Source organism: Martes martes, assembly GCF_963455335.1.
Source record: "Martes martes genome assembly, chromosome: 1".
In the NCBI taxonomy this organism is placed as follows: domain Eukaryota; kingdom Metazoa; phylum Chordata; class Mammalia; order Carnivora; family Mustelidae; genus Martes; species Martes martes.
The window spans coordinates 96,764,069-96,780,058 of record NC_137888.1 but is presented as its reverse complement, the minus strand read 5'-3'; the positions used below and the strand labels follow the sequence as shown (position 1 = coordinate 96,780,058).

The 15,990-nt window shown below is 37.5% G+C and overlaps 1 protein-coding gene across 1 annotated transcript in view; it reads right to left on the bottom strand.

Annotated features, from left to right (window-relative positions):
- The window catches only part of NAALADL2 (N-acetylated alpha-linked acidic dipeptidase like 2), a 1,359,315-nt gene extending 1,349,312 nt beyond the window's left edge, over nucleotides 1–10,003 (bottom strand). The window contains exon 1 of the mRNA XM_080802354.1: nucleotides 9,872–10,003. The gene's annotated coding sequence lies outside the window, so the exon portion shown is untranslated. The remainder of the gene's footprint in view (nucleotides 1–9,871) is intronic.
- Nucleotides 10,004–15,990: the final 5,987 nt, after the last annotated feature.

The window sequence follows — 15,990 nt, the reverse complement described above, 5'->3', positions numbered from 1 at the left end:
AAGAGATCATAGTCCCTATCTTCAGGCATATGAATGTCTAATGTCTAACCTTCCAAAACACAAGTTTTGGAAAACAAAATTTAGATTAAGCCTTCAAAATCTTTCACAAATGACTCTATCTATATCTTTATTTATGACTATTTTAACTATTTAAAGCTCTCCTGAAGTATCTTTTTCTTACACGGCCCCGAAGTCAAAATAACCTAACATGTACATAAAAATACCTCAAAAATTAGAAAAAAGAAAGTGAATAACTCTTTAAGTTAAATATCTCTGAGTCTTTTAGTATCTCTTTTGCAGGATGCTCTAAGGGTGATCTTGTGGTAATGGAATACTTCTATACCTTGACTGTGGTGATAAACTGCATAAATCTACACTTAAGATAAAATGACACAATATCATTATAAAATGATAAAATTTTACACACGTGTTATACCAAAGTCTATTTCCTAGTTTTAATACTATACTATAGGGAAACCATAAAGAGAACACAGGACCTTTCTGTTCTATTTGTTCATGTTCCTATATACCTACAGTTCAAAATAAAAAGTGAAAAAAAAGGGAGGGAAGCCTATCAGAAATCATAATATCTCAATGCCAGGAACATGGGAAAAAATAGAAGAGTAAGAAAGAACATTATTTCGGGGCACCTGGGTGGCTCAGTGGGTTAAAGCCTCTGCCTTCAGCTCAGGTCATGATCTCAGGGTCCTGGGATCGAGCCCCACATCGGGTTCTCTGCTCAGCAGGGAGCCTGCTTCCCCCTCTCTCTGCCTGCCGCTCTGCCTACTTGTGATCTCTCTCTCTCTGTCAAATAAATAAATAAAATCTTTAAAAAAAAAAAAAAAAAAAAGAAAGAACATTATTTCCACAAATCTAAGATATCAGTGTGGGCAAATACCAGGAAAGCAAGTAAACCAAAGCAGGCAGACAATGGCAAATAATCTGAATATTTGATAGTATATAATAAGCTTAATGAGATTAAACATGATGTGAACATGACAACCAAACTATCTATCTGTATGTCAACCTATATCCTTTACTGAGGTCTGAAAATGTATTTGAGAGACCTATATAAGCAAGATTATTTCAATGTCTGAATTTTTTTAAAAGATCACGTATTTTACACTGATGTCATAGTCACATTCATTTGTTTTTAAACATTTAATTTGTCAGTTAATTTACTTAACCACTGTGATAATTAATAAAGGGTCACTCATTTAAAATGGAGTCAGGGAGCCCCGAAGGGATAGCGCTCATGCACAAACTTGCCATCAAAGATAACTTTACATTCCTGAGCAGAAAGTAGTTCACTTTACAACCCCAGCAAGAAGGAAGATTTCCTCTTTGCCCAGCAACAGCCTAGCCGATGATAAATTGCCACAATTCAGCCAATGAGAAACCACACTATCCTGAACTCTTTCTTCCAAAAGATTTTTGTTCAAAGCAGTCCCTCCCAACTGCCTCCATTTTTTCTATAAAATAACAGTTACTCTACCTATGTCCTCCAGACCTGCCTATGGTTTGCCATCGCTTATGTGTCCCAATTTGTAATTCCTCTGCTATTCCCAAATAAATTCATTTTGCTGGTAAAATAAGTGGCCATTTTATTTTATTTTTTATTAACATATAATGTATTATTTTCCCCAGGGGTACAGGTCTGTGAATCACCAAGCTTACACATTTCATAGCACTCACCACACCACCTATCCTCCCCAATGTCCATAACCCAGCCACCCTATCCCTAACCCTCCTACCCCCAAACAACCCTAAGTTTGTTTCATGAGATTAAGAGTCTCTTACGGTTTGTCTCCCTCCCGATCCCATCTTGTTTCATTTTTCCCCCTCTACCCCCAAGACCCCCTGCCCTACGTCTCAAATTCCTCATATAAGAGAGATTATATGATAATTGTCTTTCTCTGATTGACTTATTTTGCTTAGCATAATACCCTCTAGCTCCATTCATGTCATCGCAAATGACGGCCATTTTATTTTTAAGATTAACGCTTTTTCCCAAAAAAAAACTTTTTTAGTATATCTAACATTCATAGAAGATAAGCATATTTATCTGTAGCTTGAAACCCTCCAACACAACTCAGAGCATAACTGGAGAATCATCATTTTACTTTTCAGTTACAAGGTGGTGATTTACAAATCATTTTGTCTGGCCAATACTGAAACAGCCATTAGACATTTGTTGACTAAGTTATCTTCAGGAAAATTCTTAGAAGAGGAGTAACTGCTAGGGATCTATCATTTCAGCTACAAATTCCTAAAAACAGGCTTACCCTTGGAACCATGCACCCCTGTAAACAGAGCTTCGCCAAGGAAACATCATTCACACACTCTCATTTTAACAAGCAGTAAAGCCTTGAGGCATTTTTCACAAACATACATACATAAGGCTTCCTGCATAATTAGCTTAAAAATACCTAGATCTTATTTTTAAAGTTTTCTGGGAATGTAGCAAAATTAAATCTAGGAAAAGGGTCCAAGACTGTGAGCCTCCTTTAGTCATTCCCAATCAGATTCACATCACTTGAGAAGGCTGGATAAAGGAAGCTTTTATCACTTAAATGTAATTAAAAATCTCAAACTGACTTCTACAACCAGCTTTTCAAAAAAAAGTATTACAGTGCACCAGAAGGTTTGAACACACTCTAAGAGTTCTGAAGCCTAGTAGAAAATATGTTTCAGGTTTGGTTAAAAAAAAAAAAAAAAAAAACACCTGAATGGTCCCCTCTGGGAACTAAGCTGTAAGTGCTTCTTAAAACCAGGAGATGCCCAAAAAATTGTCAAATCATTGACTAATGGGTTAAATTGACAATTAAAACAAAACAAAGTAAGAAAAAAAAACCACAATTACTTGGAGAGTATGATTTGTTTAAAAGTGTTTCTACTTTGTTTTCTCATTTCTAAGTGTAAAAAGATAAACAAATTCAAAGTACATTTAAGAATGCACTATTTGGGGGACACCTGGGTGGCTCAGTGGGTTAAGCCTCTGCCTTCAGCTCAGGTCATGATCCCAGGGTCCTGGGATCAAGCCCCACATCGGCTCTCTGCTCAGCAGGGAGCCTGCTTCTCCCTCTCTCTCTGCCTGCCTCTGCTTATTTCCGCCTACTTGTGATTTCTCTGTCGATTAAATAAATCAAATAAATAAATAAAAATCTTAAAAAAAAAAAAAAAAAAGAATGCATTATTTGGGGGCACCTGGGTGGCTCAGAGGGTTGGGCCACTGCATTTGGCTCAGGTCATGATCTCAGGGTCCTGGGATTGAGCCCCACATCAGGCTCTCTGCTCAGCAAGGAGCCTGCTTCCCCCTCTCTCTCTGCCTGCCTCTCTGCCTACTCATGATCTCTCTCTCTCTGTGTCAAATAAATAAATAAAATCTTAAAAAAAAAAAAAAGAATGCATTACTTGAGGTTATATTTTATTACCAATGATAACTGGACTCAATGCACAAGAATAAAACAGCACGACTCATGCAGAGTTACAAATTTACCAATAAATGAGGCTGGAGCAATATAATAAATAAAGTCCTAAAACTGAAGAAGTTAATGAATACTTATATGCCAAGGTTGTAAAAAAGCAAAATGCCATCTCTAATATAGAAAATATTCATAGGTGGTATTACATACAATGAAAAAAGTCAAAAGTATAAAATTTTCATTATCTGTTTTTAAAGGATTCATCCTCTTCTAAAGTTTTTCATGACTAAACATCTAAAAATATCTGTAATACATCCTAAACAAACCATATTTTGGTAATTAATATTGACAGCATAAATTCCCATTATGATTAAAACTTTTTTTAAACACTGAAACCACACTTACAGACAAGTAGGGAAAATCATGCTGAGCTCAAAATACTAGGTTTCTATGCAAGACAAATTACCTTTCTTATCTGAACTGCTCAGATCAAAATGTCAAAACAATTAAATTACAATTTTGTCTGACATCAATATCCTATGCAACAGTGCAAAACAGACAAGCCTGATTTCAAGCACACCATTTGCTTTTAAATAGCAAACAAACTGAGCAATGAATCAAATTTTGCAAAAGAAAACATGAGACAATATGCCAGATCATAGAGGTCAAAGGATTCATCAAGACTCACTTTCTATGTAACTGTATGTTTTTGGCTCAGGGGAAAAAATTATCCATTCCTTCATATAAAAACAAAAACAGACAAACATAAGGACAGATATTTAACTGCCTACACACCAAATATGACTATAAATCACATATTTTTAAAAATCATATTGATTTTATAGCCATATGTAACTGCTTATATTTATGTGTATACATATCTATATATGTTTGTGTGTGTGTAGTAAGGAAAAAGGAGAACTAAAATTTTTATCTTAACAAACCTCATTCTTCCATGTTGCTATCATATTTCTTTGAATGTACCATGTAAAAAGTTATATAATCATATTTTTTGAGCTGTAAGAGGCACTAAAATGATCCTGAGCTACCTCTTCATTTTTCAGTTTAAAAAAAAAAAAAAAAAACAACTGAAGGTGAAAGAAGACATGGGCATAAAAGCTATCCAAGAACAGAATTGGGACTAGAATTCTTGGCCCCTTAACTTCTAATTTTTTGCACCAAACAATCATGTCATATACTAAAGGTATAAACTCCTAAAAACTGATATTATCAGAAGAAACAATAATAGATTCCTGTTGTTATATTTTATATTTACTTAATTTTTAAAGTAAAGTATTCTTTCAAAGATAAGGACTCATGAGAAAATGATGACAAACTAGAATTTTCTATCAAGGCATATTTAAGATTTCATACCTCTTCAACTGTAATATACATTGAGGATTAATCAGAATCTTACAGACTTTATACATATAATCACAGCATAGGACTTTAACTGCAAAGCATTGATTTATGAATTATTGTACTCTCATTGGCTAAAATTCTTTTCATATATATTTTTCCTATGTATCTAAAAAGAATGTAGAATTATAGTTAAGGATATGGATGCTGTAATATGACTGCCTGGTGCACTACTTATTACTATATATCCATGGGCAAGTTACTTACCCATTTGTGGCTTTCATTTTTGAAATATTACCTGATAGGGTTTTCTGAAAATTAAATGTGTTAGTACATACAAACCAAAACAACAATGTTAGCTCTTAGTAAATGCTCAAAAAATATTAGCTATTATTGCTAATTTTGGGTGCACTAATAGATTAACTAACACTTTGCAGCTAATCAATCACAGAGATCACATAGAATAGGGTTTGGCAAACATTTTGTAGAAGACCAGAGAATAAATATTTGAGCCTTCTCCAGCCATAGCATCTCTGTCTCAATGACTCAATGCTATGGTCTATGACAAAAGCAGACACAGATAATAAACTGATAGATGTAGTTCTGATCCAGAAAACCTGATTTACAGAAACAGGTGGCAAGCTGGGTTTGGCCTGAGGGCTACAGTTTGCAGCCCCTTGATATAGAATAACACCACACTCTACCAAGAAAATGAATAGATCAAACGAGTAACAGAAATTGGCCCAGCAATTGGCAGGTACAGAATTAGAACCAACTACCATGCAGTTCAACTATCTTTTTACCTATCCATATAGGAGAGGCTCTATAAAATCTTCATATTCTGACCTACAAACAGAAACAATCTCTGCATTTTCTACTCTCCCACAACATACAAGATCAACAGAGAACTGAGAGATTTTACAGGATGATGAATACACTGGGATTCATTATACTATTCTACTTTGGAGTTGTCTGATAATTTCCATAATAAAATTTTTTTAAAACATCTCAAGGCATTTACCAATTTTCTCAGAATATTTGTGTAACATTCTTTTGGTTTTGTTCTCTACTAGATATGGTAATTTAAAGGCAGGGCTTATGTCATTTGCATCTTGGTATCACCATCTATACTGCCAAGACCTCAGACAGAACCCTGTTTTATAATTAGAATCAATAAACAAATGATCCCTAAATAAATGACAGAAATTCATCTCGAACAGGTCCTATTTCCAATGTCAACAATTCTCTTCATCTTGTCAAACTGCTCAATATCCTTTAGTAATGTTGTCAAAAGGCTGTCTTTCCCTATACCCAATTTGTTGCCAATCCAGTCTCATTATATCATTTTCAAAATCCAACCTGAAATCTATTTCTAGCTAACGTCTCTTTCCAGATCTAATACGATCTATCCCTAAGTAGTTTTCACCACTCTCCATTAGATCACACTTGGTACTTAAAAATTAAGGCATCTGTTTGATATGATGATAATACCCTTAGAACTTTACTGTAGTTATCTGACAGCATTAGAGAAATTCGATGTTTTTACCTTGTTCATAACAGCCTTCCCAAATTTCATGATATGATTTTGCTTACCTTATTTCTTCCTTCACCTATAGCTCACTTTTATTCTATAATCTCAACTTTCTTTCCGAGACTCCTCCCAAGCAGAACCCAAGGCTGAAATTCCCTTTCTTCTTTCCTCAACAAACACTTACTTCTTTGCTTCAGGAAATTTTCAGAATCTCAAGGTATATGCTCACCAAATATATTCACTAACCAAATGAGAAGAAAAGATATTTCCCACAGATTTCTAATGTATCACAACTGTCTGTCACTTATCACAATGAGAAAAGTGAAGTGATCCAAAAAGAACATCCACACACATCCCCACCTGCATCTGTGTCCACTGTTTTCCTTCTCTCTTATCACTACCAATAAGCAGCCCATCCTAGTAATAGATAACCTCTCCTGTTGCATCCTCTCTAACATGAAAACAATCCCTCCTTCTCCTGCATCATTAACTTCCCAGGTCTACGGGCTCTTTGTCATTAGCATAACAGCATACCATTGTTTCACACATCTTTAAAACTCTCTATCATTTAGCCTTCCAACAAATCCTCCATTTCTCTATATTTTCCATATAAATCTTCAAAGGACATACCCCATTACCCTCTTCAATTTTCTCTTCTATTTTTCAAACATTCCAAACAAGCTTTCATCACCCATCACTGCATGGAAACTGCTATCAAATCATCAATGCTTTCCTTTGCTGAGTCAATTCTCAATCTTCATCTTTAGAACAGTGGGTGAGTCTCCTACTTCTTCAAATGCTTCCTTTATTTGGCTTCCAGGATCCTACACTCTCCAAGTCTTTTTATTACCAAGCATGCAGCTCATTTTTAGAATCCTTTGATTGTTCTCTCTCATCTCATAATGTAGGAGTGCCCCAAGGCTCAATCCTTGGTCTTCTTCAGTTTTCTAACCCTACACATTTTTTTTTTAAGAATTTATCCAATCTCTTCACTTTTAAAATCAGTTAATTTTTGAAAAATCCCAAATGTGTATCATTAGCCTGGCTTTCAGACTGCCTGCTTGACATCCCTACTTGGATATTTAAAATGCATCTAACCTTTAACATGTTCAAATCCAAATTCTTAATCCTTGCCGTATCTTTCTCCTGCTATCTTCCCATCTCAGTATAAGTTCTCCCAAGCTTCTTTTGCTTTCATACTCCATACGCAATCTGTTAGCAAATCCTGCGGATTGTACCATCAAAATACATCCAGAATCTGAACTTTCCACCATCTCCACTGTTACCATCCTGGTCTAACCTAACATCATCTATCACATGGATTATTATTAAAGCCTATCTGGCACCCCTGCTTCTACCCTTGCCTTCTTCCTTCAATCTGTTCTTAACATAGCAGCCAGAGTGAGGGTGTTAAATAGTTGTCAGTTCTGATGAAAACACTCCAAAGTCTTCTATATCACTTCAAGAAAAATCTAGAGTCATTACAATAGCTTACTAGACCAGTAATACAATCTAGCCTCTACTTCATTTAAGACCACATATCCTACATCCCTCCTTCCTCCACATTACTCCACCCACAGTGGCTTCTTGGCTGTTATCTGAACACACCCGTATATGCGGTCTATGCATTTTCTGTTCTGTGCACCTAGAAAGCTCTTGGCCCAATTATCACATGGCTGACTCCTTCACCTGCTCAAAGTTTACTGAAAGGTCACCTTCTCTGAAGGCCTTCCCTTAAAATCCTATTTTAAACCACTAAACACAAACACCACACACACCATTTCTCCATAGCACTTACTACATATTTTTCTATCTCTTCTATATATATATATATATATATGTATATATATATATATATACATATATATATATATATATATACTGTTTCCCTCCACTAGCCTGTATATTCCAAGAAGGCAGTGCTTTATTCCAGTGCCAAAAACAATGCTTGGCACCCATCAAGCATTTGATAAGTTTGGTGACTAAACAAATAAATATTAAGGTCTCTGTGAATCTGTTAGTGCTTTTATAATTAATAAATTTATCACTTCATTCTTGTTGGTCCTAAAATAAAAGTCTATAATATTCTTTGTATGGTACCAGGAATACATTGGATCACTCTTGTGAACTGAAGTTACTTTCATATTTCCCAGAAGTCCTGAGATCAGAAATTACTGCCAGTTATAGGGGAGAAAAAGCTCTGAGTAGTTTCAGGTGAAAGTACTGTTGAATGATATTCTCTTCCTATTAAGAACTGTTAGGAGAGTTTAAAGAAATGGGGCAAATACTATTCAAACATCAAAGCCCAGTTTAAAACCCAACCCTTTCCTTATTCTTCTTCCCCCCATACACCTAGAGCACTTTGTACTACTAGTGCAGTACTCATTATGGTCCCTTCTCCTGGATACAGAGTCTCCGTAGGACAAGAACTGAATTTCGTTTCTCTCTTAACCTGTCATGGTTAGTCACTATCCATGACTGGCATTCAAAGAACTGTTACTGGATTCTACTAAATGGAGTGAATACCACAGGAATCCATGACATAGCTGCTTATGTTTGTCAAGATGTAGTCCATCAACAAGCAATACCATTTATCTAGGTTCCTAAGGTCAGTTTTTAACCAACCCAAGTCTTCTATTCCGCATAGCTAAATGAAGTAGTAGGACATACATGTACAGGTCCAGGATCTATCACTCTGCTCCTGATACACAAGCACACAAGCAACAGGAAGGAAAGGGACGACAGAAAAGTAAACGATACTGTACGTGTACTTGTTACTCTAACAGTGAAGAACAAAAGAACACAGACACCAGAAGATGAGATACCAAATAAAGGAGGTAAAGGGGGTGGGGGGGGGGGATGTAAAGAACGTGTTAAACAAAGGGGTCAGGGGGCTAGAGGTGGGCGCTACGGAAGAATGAGACCACAGGGCAAATGTGTACTAAGGCAGACACTAAGAAGCCAGCGCAGACGCTAATCATAGGCTGCTCTTTCAACACTTCTCATAAACTTCCTTGAGAAAGCCATCCTGCGCGTCCTCTGTAGCGGCATTCCACACGCGGGGCGTCACTCTGGGCGAGCCATCCCCCAAACACCGGTCCGCAGCGCCGCTTGTCTTTACCTGCGTCCCGCTAGGGTGCCGCGTCCGGCAGCCCAGCTGGCGTGCGTGCATGTGTGAACGTGTCAGAAAAGGGCACTCGGGAGATCCTGGGCTCCGCTCTTAGGACAATCGGATTCGGGAGGTTGGCGGGGGACTCCAGGAGAGGATGGGGGCTCCTTCGGCCCGCGAGTGCCGGAGTTGAGTGGGGGCAGCCGGAGCCAGGTGCCCCGCGCACCGCCCCTCGAGGTTGCCCCCGCCCCGCCGCCGCCGGAGCGCCCCTCCGCCCGGGTCCCGACGCTGGGTTGGCGTCCCGGGACCCACGCAGGGGTGCGGCCACCGCCGCAGCCGCGCCAGTCTGGGCGAGAGGGAGGGCCGGACGGCTCAGCCCGGACCGCGCCGCCTCAGAGCGCCGAGCTCCTTTTGACAAAACTTTGAAAACAGAAGGACTCCGATTACCTGAGCGGCGCGGGCGCGGGCGCGGGCTCGTCTGCGGTACGGCTGCCGGGCGCGGGCCGGGTTTTCAGCAGCCGTAAAGCGGGAGGAGAGCGCGCGAGCCGCGGCGCGAGCCCTCGCCCCCGAGCGGCGGCCCCGGCGCCTCCGCCGCGAGCGTCAGCCGCTTGGCAAAGAGCGGGCTGGGCTGAGTCATAATAAAAGACACGTTTGCCGAGCTAAGTGGGATGAGGGGCCTCGAGGAGCCGTGTTAAATGGCAAGAGGCTCAAAAATAGGAAACGGATTTTTTTTAAGTGGCCTAAACTTAAAAACTTGTCTCATGGTGGGACAGATACGAGGTTTTTTTTTTTTTTTTTTAATTTGCACATAGTTGACAAATACTCTCTGTGTCTAATAAAACTTTTTAAAGATTTTTTTTTTTTTCTATGCGTGCATTACCTCTGGAGCCAATGGCTAGGTATAATGCTCAGCTTCAGTTTCAGTCATCGGACCTCATGCCAGTTACTTGGATTCCTTGCCTTTGTTTCTCATCTGTCGAACAGGATAATACAGGTGCCTTTCTCCGGAGAAAATGCTGGGAGGGTACTTGGCATAGTGCCTGCGCTAAACATTAATAATTACGATATTTTAAAAAAGTGGGGAAAAATACAGAGGAGCTTATAGATGAACAGCTTTACAAGGAAAATGTAAAAATAAAACAAGAACTTTTGCAAGTGGTGTAAATTAGACAAATGTTTCAATGGAGAAAAATAAATTGGAGCCTCTAAAAAATAAACTAAGCTAAGAGATGTAGCTGAGGTACAAAAACGGAAGAAAAAGAAAAAGAAAAACTGGGCGCAGTGACCAAAAATCTGAAGTTTCATGGGGGAAAGAAGGCAGAGTATGTTTACTTGCTGTTTAGAAAGTCATGACAAACTCCCTCTGCTGAGAGAGATTAAAAAAAAAATTTTTTTTTTAACAGATAAACAACTGTCTAAAAATGAGCCCCAAATGAGGATCCTTCACTCCAATGAATGAGAGTTGGCAGTTCTGCAAAATGAGGAAATTCTTCCTTGTGCTGCATCTTAGGGGGTTGAGTCATCAAACCCATAGCAAAACTTAGTGGGCTGGATTCCTGAAAGGCATGCCAGATGGATGTATTCTGCTTAGTTTTAATAACTGTATGATGTTCCCTCTGTCCTGTCAATTTTGGAAGAAAGGAATCTGAATAAAGATTTAAGAAGTGAACTTGAAAATAAAAGCCGAACTAGTTACTTAATACATGAGTATCCACCCACAACGAGCATGCAGTTAAAGATTACAAAGTAACCATTTCTTCTACCTCACTCTCCCTCCCCTTTGTTTCTGCTTTCACTGTATTTCTTTTTATCTACTTTTATTTTATCATTTTTATACAATGGAACTGCCTAGAGGAAACATGGTTTTAATTAATACCAAGGCATGGAAAGAATTTTTGCTAGGCCTCTCTAAGTAGGGTCAAACTTTTTGAAAGAAAGGTTTTTCAGTCGAAGTTTTAATGAGAACAAGGGTAAATTGGCAGATGTGAAAACAGAAGTTGTTCTAGATGAGCAGGAAAATAGACTAAAGAGAAAGAAAGAAAAAGAAATCAGAAACAGTTCTACTCCCTAATTACTATAAGCACCAAAGACTAGAGGAAGCTTTTTCTCCATCAGATAAAAAAAAAGGGGGGGGGGGGGGGTACTTTGCTTTACTGCCCAGCCTTTCAAATAGAAACAAAAGAAAGAAAAGAGAGAGAAGTTAAAAAACAAACAAACAAACAAACAACCTCTTATCAGATTCTTGAAATGATTTCTTAGGAGGTCTCCTGCAGGGTAAAAGATTTGGAGGTGCCTCTTTCAGGGAGAAACACCAGCAAAATATTAAAGGGGATTAATTTTTGTAGAATTGGGGAAAACCCTAAATAAGATAAAAATCCCACTCTCTTTCAGTTTTCCTAAGCCTTTAGGCTGAAGCAAACAGATTATCATTAAACCTTTATTAATGTAAAACAAAGAGATAGACTCTTAAATGATGTGAAGGTCATAAACAAAAAGAAGCAAAACAAAAAACAAGACCAAGGGCCAAAAAATAGAGAAAGATAGAAAGAGATTAGAAAGCTTTTCTAACGGGAACCTTTGAACTTTTGGCTGAAATATGAATGCTTGTGACTTGCTTTAGACAAATAGTAGATACAAACTGAAGCTGGGAACCAAAAAGATAGGTTCAGTTCAGGCAAGCTTATCTTGCCTGAAATGTTTGGGTCTGAGAGATAATTACATTTATTTTTCATAGAGACAAAAACTCACCACCTGATTATGTATGCCCATTAACAATACCTCAATCACCAGAATGTACTTGAATGCACTTTTTAGTAGAACTCTTGGCTCTTTGTGAACTAAACCTTGGCTCATGGGTTTTTGAGCATGAATTTATCCAAAGAAGAATTTTGACTAAAAGTGTTTGATTTTAAAATTCTTAAAACCATCATTAATTAATGTTAATAATGTAAAGCACAGAAAGATCTGCTTTTTAAGGTATTTTGTAGATAGAATATAACAATCATATCAATTGATAACATTACAAGTTCCTTTTACACAACTGAATTTAACCTTGCTGTGCTAATATGATTTTCATTTAAGATTTCACATAAGATTATATTGGAAAGGATTGTTTGGATTACAAAGACAATATTGTTCTTACTTAAAACTTCAGTGTAGTAAAGATTTCATGCCACATTCCAAACACTGTTTCGACATTACCTGTTGCTAAATCACTACAGAACAGAAGCAATAGTTAAATAGCCTCAACAAGTTTAATTTTGAAAACTAATTTCAGAAATGCTACTAAAGACCATATCAAAGCTGAAGTGATATTCTCCAACCAAAATTAAGCGTTAGCAGAGAACCTTGTATTACAAGATGGCTAGCTAATCCAGCTCAATAAGAGAGGAAGATCTTAAAAATACAGATCCTGGTCCTCCTCCAACAACAACAACATATAGGTACTTATGAAATCTATTGTAGATAGTTTAGAAGAGGTCTACTTAAAGTTATTCAAATCTTAGCACTCTGATCTTTTTCAGGCATTTGAGGTGGGTTGAAGAATGATTACTTATCGTTTTGGTTTTGGAAAATGTCACAAGTACAGATTCTCAGGTAAGTAAAATTTTCATTGGAAAAATAACCAATTGTAGGAAATAAGCATTCTCATACATTTCTTATTGGAGTTAAAATTATTACAACCCCCTACAGAGAATAATTTAATAACAAAATTAAAACAAAATTATATTCTCCTGGAACCCTCAAATTACTTTTGAGAATTGATTCTACAGAAATAATACATGTAAAACATTATAAGGTCCATCTGTGGGAGAGTAGTTAAATTTGCTATAGAACATTCATCCAATAGAATGTACTACATGCAACTGTAGTTGGTCAGGGAAGAAAAATAGAATGAACTTTTCTGTAAACAGTTTCGGGAAATACAAGATATATAAAGTGGGGAAAAAAACAAAATACAAAACAATGTGTAAAATAACTTTTGTCTATACAAAGAGGAGATATGTTTATGTTTATGCGTACATGCATGAATTCTTTAGGGGAATAGAAGAAACTAACAGCAATAGTTACTCTTGTAAATGGGTGGTCAGATGTATTGATTGGACTGAGGAACAGGTGCAAAGGAGACTTCATAGCATATTTTTTTGTTTGTTTTCCTTTGGAGGGCCATTTGAATATATTACCCGTTCAAAAATTAATTTGATTTTTATTAATTTTTAAAGTAATCTCTATACACAACATGGGGCTCAAACTCATGACCCCAAGATCGAGTCACATGCTTTTCTGACTGAGCCAGCCAAGCACCCCTGAAAATTAATTGTTACAAAAGAAAACAAATGCCAAATAGTACCCACTAGGTGCAAAAAGTTAAAGTTGGAAAACTTATTCTGAAGTTGAATAATCTCCTTGTCATAACTCCAAAAGTACTGAAGTTTACTATTAAGAATTCCTGCTGTCAATACAGGAAACAATGTGTGTTGGAGAGGATGTGGAGAAAGGGGAACCCTCTTACACTGTTGGTGGGAATGCAAGTTGGTGCAGCCACTTTGGAGAACAGTGTGGAGATTCCTTAAGAAATTAAAAATAGAGCTTCCCTATGACTGTGCAATTGCACTACTGGGTACTTACCCCAAAGATACAGATATAGTGAAAAAAAGGGCCATCTGTACCCCAAGATTCATAGCAGCAATGGCCACAGTCACCAAACTGTGGAAAAGAACCAAGATGCCCTTCAACGGATGAATGGATAAGGAAGATGTGGTCCATATACACTATGGAGTATTATGCCTCCATCAGAAAGGATGAATACCCAACTTTTGTATCAACATGGACAGGACTGGAAGAGATTATGCTGAGTGAAATAAGTCAAGCAGAGAGAGTCAATTATCATATGGTTTCACTTATTTGTGGAGCATAACAAATAACATGGAGGACATGGGGAGACGGAGAGGAGAAGGGAGTGGAGGGAAATTAGAAGGGGAGATGAACCATGAGAGACTATGGACTCTGAAAAACAAACTGAGGGTTTTGAAGGGGTGGGGGGTGGGAGGTTGGGGGAGCCAGGTGGTGGGTATTAAGGAGGGCATGTATTGCATGGAGCACTGGGTGTGGTGCATAAACAATGAATTCTGTTATGCTGAAAAGAAATAAAAAAATAAAATAGAATAAAATCTTAAAAAAAAAAAAAAGAATTCCTGCTATCCAAACTATGAATTCTGTCTATATCTGTTTTGACTATAAAGATCCACAGTATTTGAAAATAGCAGATAAACCGCCACACACACAGATGAAATTCATTAACATTTCTCTCTAAGGACTTTAAAGTCCCCAATAGTAGAGAAAGTGATACATAAGGTACAATGTATTTATGCCAATAAATTGTCCAGAATTTCTACAATTCACTATTCTTTTGCTGAAAATACTGTATAGTAGCAACTACTAATATTTTAATTCTATAACAACTTAAGATCTTTCTTATATAAATACCTTTGAATCACAGATTTTCTTTAACTGTTACCTGTATAAAGTTCCAGCTATTTCCAATGCCTTAGGGAAATTAATAGCCTCAATATGAGAAACTTAATGAAAATAAAGGAAAAAAAATAGAATCATTCTGCTTACAGAGTGTTTTGATTTTCTGCAGAAATTTGTGTAGAAAAAGTTACTTAGCCAAGAAAGTGGTATCCAGGAGGTGTTGACAATGTGTGTATGACTTCTTGAAAATTAAGCAGCATGACAGAAACTGCTAATCTCATTAATATCTGTGCACTCTGTACATTTCTCAGCCTCTCTCACAGTTATATTTGTCACATGACTGGGTTCTGACCAATGGAATGTGGACAAAAGTATGGCATGCTCTCTTCCCTTGTTGAGCTGAGTGGTTGGAGAAATTCTGGCAGAGGACTCTAAGAACTGTATCCCTTAGTATTGAGTCAGGAAAAATAAACCACATTATTCAAAGATAGGAGATTTAATATTAAGGCAATGATTGTACAGTGTGTAAACTGTGAAACCAAAGAAGCAGAAAGAAAACATTTAGGTAACTCAGAAAAAGTTGTAGGCAACTACTACCACCTGTAGGACTGGATGTTATAGAGAGTTTATAAAATGGCCTGTATAGGGCGCCTGGGTGGCTCAGTTGGTTGCACGACTGCCTTCGGCTCAGGTCATGATCCCGGATTTTCAGGATCAAGTCCCGCATCTGTCTCCCAGCTCCTTGGGGAGTCTGCTTCTCCCTCTGACCTTCTCCTCTCTCATGCTCTCTCTCACTCATTCTCTCTCAAATAAATGAGTAAAATCTTAAAAAAAAAAAAAATGGCCTGTATAACGTCCACTGCCTGGTATTCATGCCCTGTACAATAACTTCCCTTTGAAAATGGGCTAGACTTAGTGATATTTACAATGAACAGAATAAATAAAAAATAATGAAATGTCACTTCCAAGTTGAGGGTATAAAAACACTATGGTTTTGCTCTTGGCATGCTTTCATCCATTCTTTCTTGGATTACTCACCTGGGAAACGCCAGCTGCCAAGTCATGAGATGGTCTTTTGGAGAGAAATGTTC